Source organism: Pleurodeles waltl, chromosome 5, assembly GCF_031143425.1.
Source record: "Pleurodeles waltl isolate 20211129_DDA chromosome 5, aPleWal1.hap1.20221129, whole genome shotgun sequence".
NCBI classification, from domain to species: Eukaryota; Metazoa; Chordata; class Amphibia; order Caudata; family Salamandridae; genus Pleurodeles; species Pleurodeles waltl.
Genome location: NC_090444.1, coordinates 576,813,516 through 576,828,568, shown reverse-complemented (window position 1 = coordinate 576,828,568; position 15,053 = coordinate 576,813,516). Strand labels below are relative to the sequence as shown.

General features: G+C 50.8%; 1 protein-coding gene across 2 annotated transcripts in view; it reads left to right on the top strand.

Annotated features, from left to right (window-relative positions):
• The window catches only part of XPO1 (exportin 1), a 717,353-nt gene that overhangs the window by 297,454 nt on the left and 404,846 nt on the right, over positions 1-15,053 (top strand). The window lies entirely within an intron of this gene.

Below are 15,053 nucleotides of genomic sequence, written 5' to 3'. Positions count from 1 at the left end.
TGGCACTCCCCTCAGGGTGCCATGCCGGCCTCTCACTGCCTATGCAAGTATAGGTCAGTCACCCCTCTAGCAGGCCTTACAGCCCTAAGGCAGGGTGCACTATACCATAGGTGAGGGTACCAGTGCATGAGCATGGTATCCCTACAGTGTCTAAACAAAACCTTAGACATTGTAAGTGCAGGGTAGCCATAAGAGTATATGGTCTGGGAGTTTGTCAAACACGAACTCCACAGCACCATAATGGCTACACTGAAAACTGGGAAGTTTGGTATCAAACTTCTCAGCACAATAAATGCACACTGATGCCAGTGTACATTTTATTGCAAAATACACCCCAGAGGGCACCTTAGAGGTGCCCCCTGAAACTTAACCGACTGTCTGTGTAGGCTGACTAGTTCCAGCAGCCTGCCACACTAGAGACATGTTGCTGGCCCCATGGGGAGAGTGCCTTTGTCACTGAGGCCAGTAACAAAGCCTGCACTGGGTGGAGATGCTAACACCTCCCCCAGGCAGGAGCTGTGACACCTGGCGGTGAGCCTCAAAGGCGCACCCCTTTGTCACAGCCCAGCAGGGCACTCCAGCTTAGTGGAGTTGCCCGCCCCCTCCGGCCACGGCCCCCACTTTTGGCGGCAAGGTTGGAGGGAACAAAGAAAGCAACAAGGAGGAGTCACTGGCCAGTCAGGACAGCCCCTAAGGTGTCCTGAGCTGAGGTGACTCTAACTTTTAGAAATCCTCCATCTTGCAGATGGAGGATTCCCCCAATAGGGTTAGGATTGTGACCCCCTCCCCTTGGGAGGAGGCACAAAGAGGGTGTACCCACCCTCAGGGCTAGTAGCCATTGGCTACTAACCCCCCAGACCTAAACACGCCCTTAAATTTAGTATTTAAGGGCTACCCTGAACCCTAGAAAATTAGATTCCTGCAACAACAACAAGGACTGCCTAGCTGAAAACCCCTGCAGAGGAAGACCAGAAGACAACAACTGCCTTGGCTCCAGAAACTCACCGGCCTGTCTCCTGCCTTCCAAAGAACTCTGCTCCAGCGACGCCTTCCAAAGGGACCAGCGACCTCTGCATCCTCTGAGGACTGCCCTGCTTCGACGACGACAAGAAACTCCCGAGGACAGCGGACCTGCTCCAAAAAGACTGCAACTTTGTTTCAAGAAGCAGCTTTAAAGAACCCTGCAACTCTCCGCAAGAAGCGTGAGACTTGCAACACTGCACCCGGCGACCCCGACTCGGCTGGTGGAGAGCCAACACCTCAGGGAGGACCCCCGGACTACTCTACGACTGTGAGTACCAAAACCTGTCCCCCCTGAGCCCCCACAGCGCCGCCTGCAGAGGGAATCCCGAGGCTTCCCCTGACCGCGACTCTCTGAAACCTAAGTCCCGACGCCTGGAAAAGACCCTGCACCCGCAGCCCCCAGGACCTGAAGGACCGGACTTTCACTGCAGAAGTGACCCCCAGGAGTCCCTCTCCCTTGCCCAAGTGGAGGTTTCCCCGAGGAAGCCCCCCCTTGCCTGCCTGCAGCGCTAAAGAGATCCCTTGATCTCTCATTGACTTACATTGCGAACCCGACGCTTGTTCTAACACTGCACCCGGCCGCCCCCGTGCCGCTGAGGGTGAAATTTCTGTGTGGGCTTGTGTCCCCCCCGGTGCCCTACAAAACCCCCCTGGTCTGCCCTCCGAAGACGCGGGTACTTACCTGCAAGCAGACCGGAACCGGGGCACCCCCTTCTCTCCATTGAAGCCTATGCGTTTTGGGCACCACTTTGAACTCTGCTCCTGACCGGCCCTGAGCTGCTGGTGTGGTGACTTTGGGGTTGCTCTGAACCCCCAACGGTGGGCTACCTTGGACCAAGAACTGAACCCTGTAAGTGTCTTACTTACCTGGTAAAACTAACAAAAACTTACCTCCCCCAGGAACTGTGAAAATTGCACTGTGTCCACTTTTGAAATAGCTATTTGTGAATAACTTGAAAAGTATACATGCAATTGAAATGATTCAAAGTTCCTAATGTACTTACCTGCAATACCTTTCAAACAAGATATTACATGTTAAATTTGAACCTGTGGTTCTTAAAATAAACTAAGAAAAGATATTTTTCTATACAAAAACCTATTGGCTGGATTTGTCTCTGAGTGTGTGTACCTCATTTATTGTCTATGTGTATGTACAACAAATGCTTAACACTACTCCTTGGATAAGCCTACTGCTCGACCACACTACCACAAAATAGAGCATTAGTATCATCTCTTTTTACCACTATTTTACCTCTAAGGGGAACCCTTGGACTCTGTGCATGCTATTCCTCACTTTGAAATAGCACATACAGAGCCAACTTCCTACATGGTTGGACTAGAGCATTGTTGTAGGAAGTTGGCTCTGTGTGTACTATTTCAAAGTAAGAAATAGCATGCACAGAGTCAGAGTTCCCCTTAGATGTAAGATAGTGGCAAAAAGAGAATTCTAATGCTCTATTTTGTGGTAGTGTGGTCGAGCAGTAGGCTATCAGAGGGTAGTGTTAAGCATTTGTTGTACACACACATGCAATAAATGAGGAACACACACTCAAAGACCATTCCAGGCCAATAGGTTTTTATATAGAAAAACATATTTTCTTAGTTTATTTTAAGAACCACAGGTTCAGGATTTACAATCAATACTTTAAATGAAAGGTATTTCACTCAGGTATCATAGGAACTTTGACTCAGCAAAATAGCATGTACAGTTTTGGCAAAAGTGGCAATAAGCTATTGTAAGGAAATGCCTCCTTGGCATGGTTACCCCCTGACTTTTTGCCTTTGCTGATGCTATGTTTTGAATTGAAAGTGTGCTGAGGCCTGCTAACCAGGCCCCAGCACCAGTGTTCTTTCCCTAACCTGTACTTTTGTTTACACAATTGGCACACCCTGGCATCCAGGTAAGTCCCTTGTAACTGGTAGCCCTGGTACCAAGGGCCCTGATGCCAGGGAAGGTCTCTAAGGGCTGCAGCATATCTTACGCCACCCTGGGGACCCCTCACTCAACACAGACACACTGCTTGTCGGCTTGTGTGCGCTGATGACAAAACGAGTAAGTCGACATGGCACTCCCCTCAGGGTGCCATGCCAACCTCTCACAGCCTATGCAGTATAGATAAGTCACCCCTCTAGCAGGCCTTACAGCCCTAAGGCAGGGTGCACTATACCATAGACACTGTAGGGGCCCAGTGCTCATGCACTGGTGCACTCACCTAAGCCAAACCTTAGACATTGTAAGTGCAGGGTAGCCATAAGAGTATATGGTCTGGGAGTCTGTCAAACACGAACTCCACAGCACCATAATGGCTACACTGAAAACTGGGAGGTTTGGTATCAAACTTCTCAGTACAATAAATGCACACTGATGCCAGTGTACATTTTATTGTAAAACACACCCCAGAGGGCACCTTAGAGGTGCCCCCTGAAACCTTAACCAACTACCTGTGTAGGCTGACTTGTTTTAGCAGCCTGCCAAAATCGAGACATGTTGCTGGCCACATGGGGAGAGTGCCTTTGGCACTCTGTGGCTAGTAACAAAGCCTGCTCTGGGTGGAGATGCTAACACCTCCCCCTTGCAGGAGCTGTAACACCTGGCGGTGAGCCTCAAAGGCTCACCCCCTTTGTTCCAGCACCACAGGGCATTCCAGCTAGTGGAGTTGCCCGCCCCCTCCGGCCACGGCCCCACTTTTGGCAGCAAGGCCGGAGGAGATAATGAGAAAAACAGTCACAGACCAGTCAGGGCAGCCCCTAAGGCAACCTGAGCTGAAGTGACTCTGACTTTTAGGAATCCTCCATCTTGCAGATGGAGGATCCCCCCAATAGGGATAGGAATGTGACGCCCTCCCCTTGGGAGGAGGCACAAAGAGGGTGTAGCTACCCTCAGGGCTAGTAGCCATTGGCTACTGCCCTCCCTGACCTAAACACCCCTAAATTCTGTATTTAGGGGCTCCCCTGAACCTAGGAACTCAGATTCCTGCAACCTAAGAAGAAGAGGACTGCTGAGCTGAAAAACCCTGCGGAGAAGACTGAGACACCAACTGCCTTGGCCCCAGCTCTACCGGCCTGTCTCCCCCTTCGGAAGAAAACTGCTCCAGCGACGCTTTCCCCAGGACCAGCGACGTCTCAATCCTCAGAGGACTGCCCTGCTCTAAAAGGACCAAGAAACTCCCGAGAACAGCGGCCCTGTTCACCCAAGACTGCAACTTTGTCTCCAAAGGAGCAACTTAAAGACAACAGCATTTCCCGCCAGAAGCGTGAGACTTGCAACTCTGCACCCGACGCGCCCGGCTCGACTTGTGGAGAAACACCACTTCAGGGAGGACTCCCCGGCGACTCCTAGACTGTGAGTAACCAAAGTTGTCCCCCCGAGCCCCCACAGTGACGCCTGCAGAGGGAATCCCGAGGCTCCCCCTGACTGCGACTGCCTGACTCCCAGATCCCGACGCCTCGAAAAGACTCTGCACCCACAGCCCCCAGGACCTGAGAGATCGGAACTCCAGTGCAGGAGTGACCCCCAGGAGGCCCTCTCCCTTGCCCAGGTGGTGGCTACCCCGAGGAGCCCCCCTCTTTGCCTGCCTGCATCGCTGACGAGACCCCTTGGTCTCCCATTGATTTCAACGACAAACCCGACGCGTGTTTGCACACTGCACCCGGCCGCCCCTGTGCTGCTGAGGGTGTACTTTTTGTGTGCCCTACAAAACCCCCCTGGTCTGCCCTCCAAAGACGCGGGTACTTACCTGCTGGCAGACTGGAACCGGGGTACCCCCTTCTCCATTGAAGACTGTGTTTTGGGCACCACTTTGAACTCTGCACCTGACCGGCCCTGAGCTGCTGGTGTGGTAACTTTGGGGTTGCTCTGAACCCCCAACGGTGGGCTACCTTTGAGCTATACACAGTAATAACACTGAATACTGGGAAGTTTGGTATCAAACTTCTCAGAATAATAAAACCACACTGATGCCAGTGTTGGATTTATTAAACAAATGCACACAGAGGGCATCTTAGAGATGCCCTGTGTATTTTACCCAATCCTTAAGTGTAGGAGTGACATCTCTGTGCCAGCCTGCTGCTGAGAGACAAGTTTCTGACCCCCCTGGGGTGAGGGCCTTTGTGCTCTCTAAGGACAGAAACAAAGCCTGCACTGGGTGGAGGTGCTTAACACCTCCCGCCTGCAGGAACTATAACACCTAGCAGTGAGCCTCAAAGACTCAGGCTTCGTGTTACAAAGCCCCAGGGCACTTCAGCTAGTGGAGATGCCCGCCCCCTGGACACAGCCCCCACTTTTGGCGGCAAGTCCAGGGGAGATAATGAGAAAAACAAGGAGTCACCCACCAGTCAGGACAGCCCCTAAGATGCTCTGAGCTGAGGTGACCCCCTGCCTTTAGAAATCCTCCATCTTGGTTTTGGAGGATTCCCCCAATAGAAATAGGGATGTGCCCCCTTCAAGGACAGTAGCCATTGGCTACTGCCCTCCCAGACCTAAACACACCCCTAAATTCAGTATTTAGGGGCTCCCAGAACCGAAGAAGATAGATTCCTGCAACCTAAAGGACTGCTGACCTGAAGCCCTGCAGTGGAGACCGAGATGACAACTGATTTGGCCCCAGCCCCACCTGCCTGTCTCCCAAACTTCAAAGAAAACTTCAACAGCGACGCATCCAACAGGGTCCAGCGACCTCTGAAGCCTCAGATGACTACCCTGCATCTAAAGGACCAAGAAGCTCCCGAGAACAGCACCCCTGTTCAAGAAATTGCAACTTTTTGAAAAAAAGAAGCAACTTTTAAAGAACACACGTTTCCCGATGGAAGCGTGAGACTTACCACTCTGCACCCGACGCCCCCGGCTCGACCTGCGGAAAACTAACACTACAGGGAGGACTCTCCGGCGACTGCGAGCCCGTGAGTAGCCAGAGTTGACCCCCCCCCCCCCGAACCCCCACAGCGACACCTGCAGAGGAAATCCAGAGGCTCCCTCTGACCGCGACTGCCTGTAACAAGGAACCAGCACTGCACCCGCAGCCCCCAGGACCTGAAGGAACCGAACTCCAATGCATGAGCGACCCCCAGGCGACCCTCTGCCTAGCCCAGGTGGTGGCTACACCGAGGAGCCCCCGTGCCTGCCTGCATCGTTGAAGAGACCCCCGGGTCTCCCCGTTGATTCCAATCTGACACCAGACGCCTGTTTGCACTCTGCACCCCGGTCGCCCCTGTGCCGCTGAGGTTGTACTTTCTGTGCCTGCTTGTGTCCCTCCCGGTGCCCTACAAAACCCCCCTGGTCTGCCCTCCAGTACGTGGGTACTTACCTGCTGGCAGACTGGAACCAGGGCACCCCTATTTCCATTGAAGCCTATGTTTTTTGGGCACGTCTTTGACCTCTGCATCTGACTGGCCCTGAGCTGCTGCTGTGGTAACTTTGGGGTTGCCTTGAACCCCCAATGGTGGGCTACCTTGGATCCAACTTTGAACCCTGTGTTTTACTTACCTGTGAACTTAACAAATACTTACCTCCCCCAGGAATTGTTGATTTTTGCACTGTGTCCACTTTTAAAATAGCTTATTGCCATTTTTTGCCAAAACTGTACATGCTATTGTGATTATTCAAAGTTCCTAGAATACCTCAGTGAAATACCTTTCATTTGAAGTATTACTTGTAAATCTTGAACCTGAGGTTCTTAAAATAAACTAAGAAAATATATTTTTCTATACAAAAACCTATTGGCCTGGAATTGTCTTGGAGTGTGTAAAGAAATGGCTCCCTGTTGCAGTTACCCCCCACTTTTTGCCTGATACTGATGCTGACTTGACTAAGAAGAGTGCTGGGACCCTGCTAACCAGGCCCCAGCACCAGTGTTCCTTCACCTAAAAAGTACCATTGTATCCACAATTGGCACACCCTGGCATTCAGATAAGTCCCTTGTAACTGGTACTTCTAGTACCAAGGGCCCTGATGCCAAGGAAGGTCTCTAAGGGCTGTAGCATGTATTATGCCACCCTAGAGACCCCTCACTCAGCACAGACACACTGCTTACAAGCCTGTGTGTGCTGGTGAGAACAAAATGAGTAAGTCGACATGGCACTCCTCTCAGGGTGCCATGCCAGCCTCTCACTGCCTATGCAGTATAGGTAAGACACCCCTCTAGCAGGCCTTACAGCCCTAAGGCAGGGTGCACTATACCATAGGTGAGGGTACCAGTGCATGAGCACTGTGCCCCTACAGTGTCTAAGCAAAACCTTAGACATTGTAAGTACAGGGTAGCCATAAGAGTATATGGTCTGGGAGTCTGTTTTACACGAACTCCACAGCACCATAATGGCTACACTGAAAACTGGGAAGTTTGGTATCAAACTTCTCAGCACAATAAATGCACACTGATGCCAGTGTACATTTTATTGTAAAATACACCCCAGAGGGCACCTTAGAGGTGCCCCCTGAAACTTAACCGACTATCTGTGTAGGCTGACTAGTTTTAGCAGCCTGCCACAAACCGAGACATGTTGCTGGCCCCATGGGGAGAGTGCCTTTGTCACTCTGAGGCCAGTAACAAAGCCTGCACTGGGTGGAGATGCTAACACCTCCCCCAGGCAGGAATTGTCACACCTGGCGGTGAGCCTCAAAGGCTCACCTCCTTTGTGCCAACCCAGCAGGACACTCCAGCTAGTGGAGTTGCCCGCCCCCTCCGGCCAGGCCCCACTTTTGGCGGCAAGGCCGGAGAAAATAATGAGAAAAACAAGGAGGAGTCACTGGCCAGTCAGGACAGCCCCTAAGGTGTCCTGAGCTGAAGTGACTCTAACTTTTAGAAATCCTCCATCTTGCAGATGGAGGATTCCCCCAATAGGGTTAGGATTGTGACCCCCTCCCCTTGGGAGGAGGCACAAAGAGGGTGTACCCACCCTCAGGGCTAGTAGCCATTGGCTACTAACCCCCCAGACCTAAACACGCCCTTAAATTTAGTATTTAAGGGCTACCCTGAACCCTAGAAAATTAGATTCCTGCAACTACAAGAAGAAGGACTGCCCAGCTGAAAACCCCTGCAGCGGAAGACCAGAAGACGACAACTGCCTTGGCTCCAGAAACTCACCGGCCTGTCTCCTGCCTTCCAAAGATCCTGCTCCAGCGACGCCTTCCAAAGGGACCAGCGACCTCGACATCCTCTGAGGACTGCCCCTGCTTCGAAAAGACAAGAAACTCCCGAGGACAGCGGACCTGATCCAAGAAAAGCTGCAACTTTGTTTCCAGCAGCTTTAAAGAACCCTGCAAGCTCCCCGCAAGAAGCGTGAGACTTGCAACACTGCACCCGGCGACCCCGACTCGGCTGGTGGAGATCCGACGCCTCAGGAGGGACCCCAGGACTACTCTGATACTGTGAGTACCAAAACCTGTCCCCCCTGAGCCCCCACAGCACCGCCTGCAGAGGGAATCCCGAGGCTTCCCCTGACCGCGACTCCTTGAACCTAAAGTCCCGACGCCTGGGAGAGACCCTGCACCCGCAGCCCCCAGGACCCGAAGGACCGGACTTTCACTGGAGAAGTGACCCCCAGGAGTCCCTCTCCCTTACCCAAGTGGAGGTTTCCCCGAGGAATCCCCCCCTTGCCTGCCTGCAGCGCTGAAGAGATCCCGAGATCTCTCATAGACTAACATTGCAAACCCGACGCTTGTTTCTACACTGCACCCGGCCGCCCCCGCGCCGCTGAGGGTGAAATTTCTGTGTGGGCTTGTGTCCCCCCCGGTGCCCTACAAAACCCCCCTGGTCTGCCCTCCGAAGACGCGGGTACTTACCTGCAAGCAGACCGGAACCGGGGCACCCCCTTCTCTCCATTCTAGCCTATGCGTTTTGGGCACCACTTTGAACTCTGCACCTGACCGGCCCTGAGCTGCTGGTGTGGTGACTTTGGGGTTGCTCTGAACCCCCAACGGTGGGCTACCTTGGACCAAGAACTGAACCCTGTAAGTGTCTTACTTACCTGGTAAAACTAACAAAAACTTCCCCAGGAACTGTGAAAATTGCACTGTGTCCACTTTTAAAGTAGCTATTTGTCAATAACTTGAAAAGTATACATGCAATTGAAATGACACAAAGTTCCTAATGTACTTACCTGCAATACCTTTCAAACAAGATATTACATGTTAAATTTGAACCTGTGGTTCTTAAAATAAACTAAGAAAAGAGATTTTTCTATAACAAAACCTATTGGCTGGATTTGTCTCCGAGTGTGTGTACCTCATTTATTGTCTATGTGTATGTACAACAAATGCTTAACACTACTCCTTGGATAAGCCTACTGCTCGACCACACTACCACAAAATAGAGCATTAGTATTCTCTATTTTTACCACTATTTTACCTCTAAGGGGAACCCTTGGACTCTGTGCATGCTATTCCTTACTTTGAAATAGCACATACAGAGCCAACTTCCTACATTGGTGGATCAGCGGTGGGGTACAAGACTTTGCATTTGCTGGACTACTCAGCCAATACCTGATCACACGACAAATTCCAAAATTGTCATTAGAAATTGATTTTTGCAATTTGAAAACTTTTCTAAATTCTTAAAAGACCTGCTAGGGCCTTGTGTTAGATCCTGTTTAGCATTTCTTTTAGAGTTTAAAAGTTTGTAAAAGTTTGAATTAGATTCTAGAACCAGTTGTAGATTCTTAAAAAGTATTCCAACTTTTAGAAGCAAAATGTCTAGCACAGATGTGACTGTGGTGGAACTCGACACCACACCTTACCTCCATCTTAAGATGAGGGAGCTAAGGTCACTCTGTAAAATAAAGAAAATAACAATGGGCCCCAAACCTACCAAAATACAGCTCCAGGAGCTTTTGGCAGAGTTTGAAAAGGCCAACCCCTCTGAGGGTGGCAACTCAGAGGAAGAGGATAGTGACTTGGAGGAAAATTCCCCCCTACCAGTCCTATCTAGGGAGAACAGGGTCTCTCAAACCCTGACTCCAAAAATAATAGTCAGAGATGCTGGTTCCCTCACAGGAGAGACCAACACCTCTGAAATCACTGAGGATAACTCCAGTGAAGAGGACATCCAGTTAGCCAGGATGGCCAAAAGATTGGCTTTGGAAAGACAGATCCTAGCCATAGAGAGGGAAAGACAAGAGATGGGCCTAGGACCCATCAATGGTGGCAGCAACATAAATAGGGTCAGAGATTCTCCGGACATGTTGAAAATCCCTAAAGGGATTGTAACTAAATATGAAGATGGTGATGACATCACCAAATGGTTCACAGCTTTTGAGAGGGCTTGTGTAACCAGAAAAGTGAACAAATCTCACTGGGGTGCTCTCCTTTGGGAAATGTTCACAGGAAAGTGTAGGGATAGACTCCTCACACTCTCTGGACAAGATGCAGAATCTTATGACCTCATGAAGGGTACCCTGATTGAGGGCTTTGGATTCTCCACTGAGGAGTATAGGATTAGATTCAGGGGGGCTCAAAAATCCTCGAGCCAGACCTGGGTTGACTTTGTAGACTACTCAGTAAAAACACTAGATGGTTGGATTCAAGGCAGTGGTGTAAGTAATTATGATGGGCTGTACAATTTATTTGTGAAAGAACACCTGTTAAGTAATTGTTTCAATGATAAACTGCATCAGCATCTGGTAGACCTAGGACCAATTTCTCCCCAAGAATTGGGAAAGAAGGCGGACCATTGGGTCAAGACTAGGGTGTCCAAAACTTCCACAGGGGGTGACCAAAAGAAAGGGGTCACAAAACCTCCCCAGGGGAAAGGTGGTGAGACAGCCAAAAATAAAAATAGTCAAGAGTCTTCTAAAGGCCCCCAAAAACCTGCACAGGAGGGTGGGCCCAGAGCCTCTTCACAAAACAATCCTGGGTACAAGAGTAAAAACTTTGATCCCAAAAAGGCCTGGTGTCGAAACTGTAGTCAGTCTGGACACCAAACTGGAGACAAGGCCTGTCCCAAGAAAAGTTCCACTCCAAACTCCAATCCAGGTAACACTGGAATGGCTAGTCTCCAAGTGGGATCAACAGTGTGCCCAGAGCAAATCAGGGTCCACACTGAAGCTACTCTAGTCTCTGAGGGTGGGGTGGATTTAGCCACACTAGCTGCCTGGCCTCCTAACATGCAAAAATACAGGCAGCAGCTCTTTATTAATGGGACAAGTGTAGAGGGCCTGAGGGATACAGGTGCCAGTGTCACCATGGTGACAGAGAAACTGGTTTCCCCTGGCCAATACCTGACTGGAAAAACGTATACAGTCACCAATGCTGACAATCAAACTAAAGCACATCCCATGGGAATGGTAACTTTAGAATGGGGAGGGGTCAATGGCCTGAAACAGGTGGTGGTCTCCTCAAACATCCCAGTAGACTGTCTGCTTGGAAATGACCTGGAGTCCTCAGCATGGGCTGAGGTAGAACTAAAAACCCATGCAGCCATGCTGGGTATCCCTGAACTGGTGTGTGTAAAAACAAGAGCACAGTGCAAGGCACAGGGTGAAAAAGTAGAGCTGGAGTCTGGAAAAATGGCCCAGCCTACCAAGAGAAAAGGAAAGTCAGTTGGGAAACCAACTGCAACACAGTCAGAAAAAGGGAACCTCTCTTCTCAGGAAGAAGTTCTGCCCTCTGAGGGAACTGAGCCTTTGGAGCTTGAACCTTATCAGGTTGAGCTCTTGGGCCCAGGGGGACCCTCAAGGGAGGAGCTGTGTAAGGGACAAGAAATCTGTCCCTCTCTTGAAGGCCTTAGGCAGCAAGCTGCTGAAGAGTCCAATGGCAAGAAAAATGGAACACATAGGGTCTATTGGGAAGATGGACTCCTGTACACTGAGGCCAGAGACCCCAAACCTGGTGCCACTAGGAGAGTGGTAGTGCCTCAGTCGTTCAGAGAGTTTATTCTGACCTTAGCCCATGATATTCCCCTTGCTGGGCATTTGGGACAAACCAAGACGTGGGAGAGGTTAGTCAACCACTTCTACTGGCCCAATATGTCCCAGAAGGTTAAGGAGTTTTGCCTCTCCTGCCCCACCTGTCAATCCAGTGGTAAGACAGGTGGGCACCCAAAGGCCCCCCTCATTCCACTTCCAGTGGTGGGGGTCCCCTTTGAAAGAGTGGGTGTGGACATAGTTGGTCCACTGGAACCTCCCACAGCCTCAGGAAATATGTACATCCTAGTAGTAGTGGATCATGCTACTAGGTATCCTGAAGCTATTCCCCTTAGGTCGACTACTGCCCCTGCAGTAGCCAAGGCCCTCATTGGTGTCTTTACCAGAGTGGGTTTCCCTAAGGAGGTGGTGTCTGACAGAGGTACCAACTTCATGTCAGCATACCTAAAACACATGTGGAATGAGTGTGGAGTGACTTACAAATTCACTACACCATACCATCCACAAACTAATGGCTTAGTTGAGAGATTCAACAAGACATTAAAAGGCATGATCATGGGGCTCCCAGAAAAACTCAAAAGGAGATGGGATGTCCTCTTGCCATGTCTGCTTTTCGCTTACAGAGAGGTGCCACAGAAGGGAGTAGGATTCTCACCCTTTGAACTTCTGTTTGGTCATCCTGTAAGGGGACCACTTGCCCTTGTTAAAGAAGGCTGGGAGAGACCTCTCCATGAGCCTAAACAGGACATAGTGGACTATGTACTTGGCCTTCGCTCTAGAATGGCAGAGTACATGGAAAAGGCAACCAAAAACCTTGAGGCCAGCCAACAGCTCCAGAAGTTTTGGTATGACCAAAAGGCTGCACTGGTTGAGTTCCACCCAGGACAGAAAGTCTGGGTTCTGGAGCCTGTGGCTCCCAGGGCACTCCAGGACAAATGGAGTGGCCCTTACCCAGTGCTAGAAAGGAAGAGTCAGGTCACCTACCTGGTGGACCTGGGCACAAGCAGGAGCCCCAAGAGGGTGATCCATGTGAACCGCCTTAAGCTCTTCTGTAGGAAGTTGGCTCTGTATGTGCTATTTCAAAGTAAGGAATAGCATGCACAGAGTCCAAGGGTTCCCCTTAGAGGTAAAATAGTGGTAAAAATAGATAATACTAATGCTCTATTTTGTGGTAGTGTGGTCGAGCAGTAGGCTTATCCAAGGAGTAGTGTTAAGCATTTGTTGCACATACACATAGACAATAAATGAGGTACACACACTCAGAGACAAATCCAGCCAATAGGTTTTTATATAGAAAAATATCTTTTCTTAGTTGATTTTAAGAACCATAGGTTCAAATTCTACATGTAATATCTCATTCGAAAGGTATTGCAGGTAAGTACTTTAGGAACTTCAAATCATCAAAATTGCATGTATACTTTTCAAGTTATTCACAAATAGCTGTTTTAAAAGTGGACACAGTGCAATTTTCACAGTTCCTAGGGGAGGTAAGTATTTGTTAGGTTAACCAGGTAAGTAAGACACTTACAGGGCTTAGTTCTTGGTCCAAGGTAGCCCACCGTTGGGGGTTCAGAGCAACCCCAAAGTCACCACACCAGCAGCTCAGGGCCGGTCAGGTGCAGAGTTCAAAGTGGTGCCCAAAAACACATAGGCTAGAATGGAGAGGAGGGGGTGCCCCGGTTCCGGTCTGCTTGCAGGTAAGTACCCGCGTCTTCGGAGGGCAGACCAGGGGGGTTTTGTAGGGCACCGCGGGGGACACAAGTCCACACAGAAATTTCACCCTCAGCAGCGCGGGGGCGGCCGGGTGCAGTGTAGAAACAAGCGTCGGGTTCGCAATGTTAGTCTATGAGAGATCTCGGGATCTCTTCAGCGCTGCAGGCAGGCAAGGGGGGGATTCCTCGGGGAAACCTCCACTTGGGTAAGGGAGAGGGACTCCTGGGGGTCACTTCTCCAGTGAAAGTCCGGTCCTTCAGGTCCTGGGGGCTGCGGGTGCAGGGTCTCTCCCAGGCGTCGGGACTTTAGGTTCAAAGAGTCGCGGTCAGGGGAAGCCTCGGGATTCCCTCTGCAGGCGGCGCTGTGGGGGCTCAGGGGGGGACAGGTTTTGGTACTCACAGTATCAGAGTAGTCCTGGGGTCCCTCCTGAGGTGTCGGATCTCCACCAGCCGAGTCGGGGTCGCCGGGTGCAGTGTTGCAAGTCTCACGCTTCTTGCGGGGAGCTTGCAGGGTTCTTTAAAGCTGCTGGAAACAAAGTTGCAGCTTTTCTTGGAGCAGGTCCGCTGTCCTCGGGAGTTTCTTGTCTTTTCGAAGCAGGGGCAGTCCTCAGAGGATGTCGAGGTCGCTGGTCCCTTTGGAAGGCGTCGCTGGAGCAGGATCTTTGGAAGACAGGAGACAGGCCGGTGAGTTTCTGGAGCCAAGGCAGTTGTCGTCTTCTGGTCTTCCGCTGCAGGGGTTTTCAGCTAGGCAGTCCCTTCTTCTTGTAGTTGCAGGAATCTAATTTTCTAGGGTTCAGGGTAGCCCTTAAATACTAAATTTAAGGGCGTGTTTAGGTCTGGGGGGTTAGTAGCCAATGGCTACTAGCCCTGAGGGTGGGTACACCCTCTTTGTGCCTCCTCCCAAGGGGAGGGGGTCACAATCCTAACCCTATTGGGGGAATCCTCCATCTGCAAGATGGAGGATTTCTAAAAGTCAGAGTCACCTCAGCTCAGGACACCTTAGGGGCTGTCCTGACTGGCCAGTGACTCCTCCTTGTTTTTCTCATTATTTTCTCCGGCCTTGCCGCCAAAAGTGGGGCCTGGCCGGAGGGGGCGGGCAACTCCACTAGCTGGAGTGTCCTGCTGGGTTGGCACAAAGGAGGTGAGCCTTTGAGGCTCACCGCCAGGTGTGACAATTCCTGCCTGGGAGAGGTGTTAGCATCTCCACCCAGTGCAGGCTTTGTTACTGGCCTCAGAGTGACAAAGGCACTCTCCCCATGGGGCCAGCAACATGTCTCGGTTTGTGGCAGGCTGCTAAAACTAGTCAGCCTACACAGATAGTCGGTTAAGTTTCAGGGGGCACCTCTAAGGTGCCCTCTGGGGTGTATTTTACAATAAAATGTACACTGACACTGTAGGGGTACCATGCTCATGCACTGGTACCCTCACCTATGGTATAGTGCACCCTGCCTTAGGGCTGTAAGG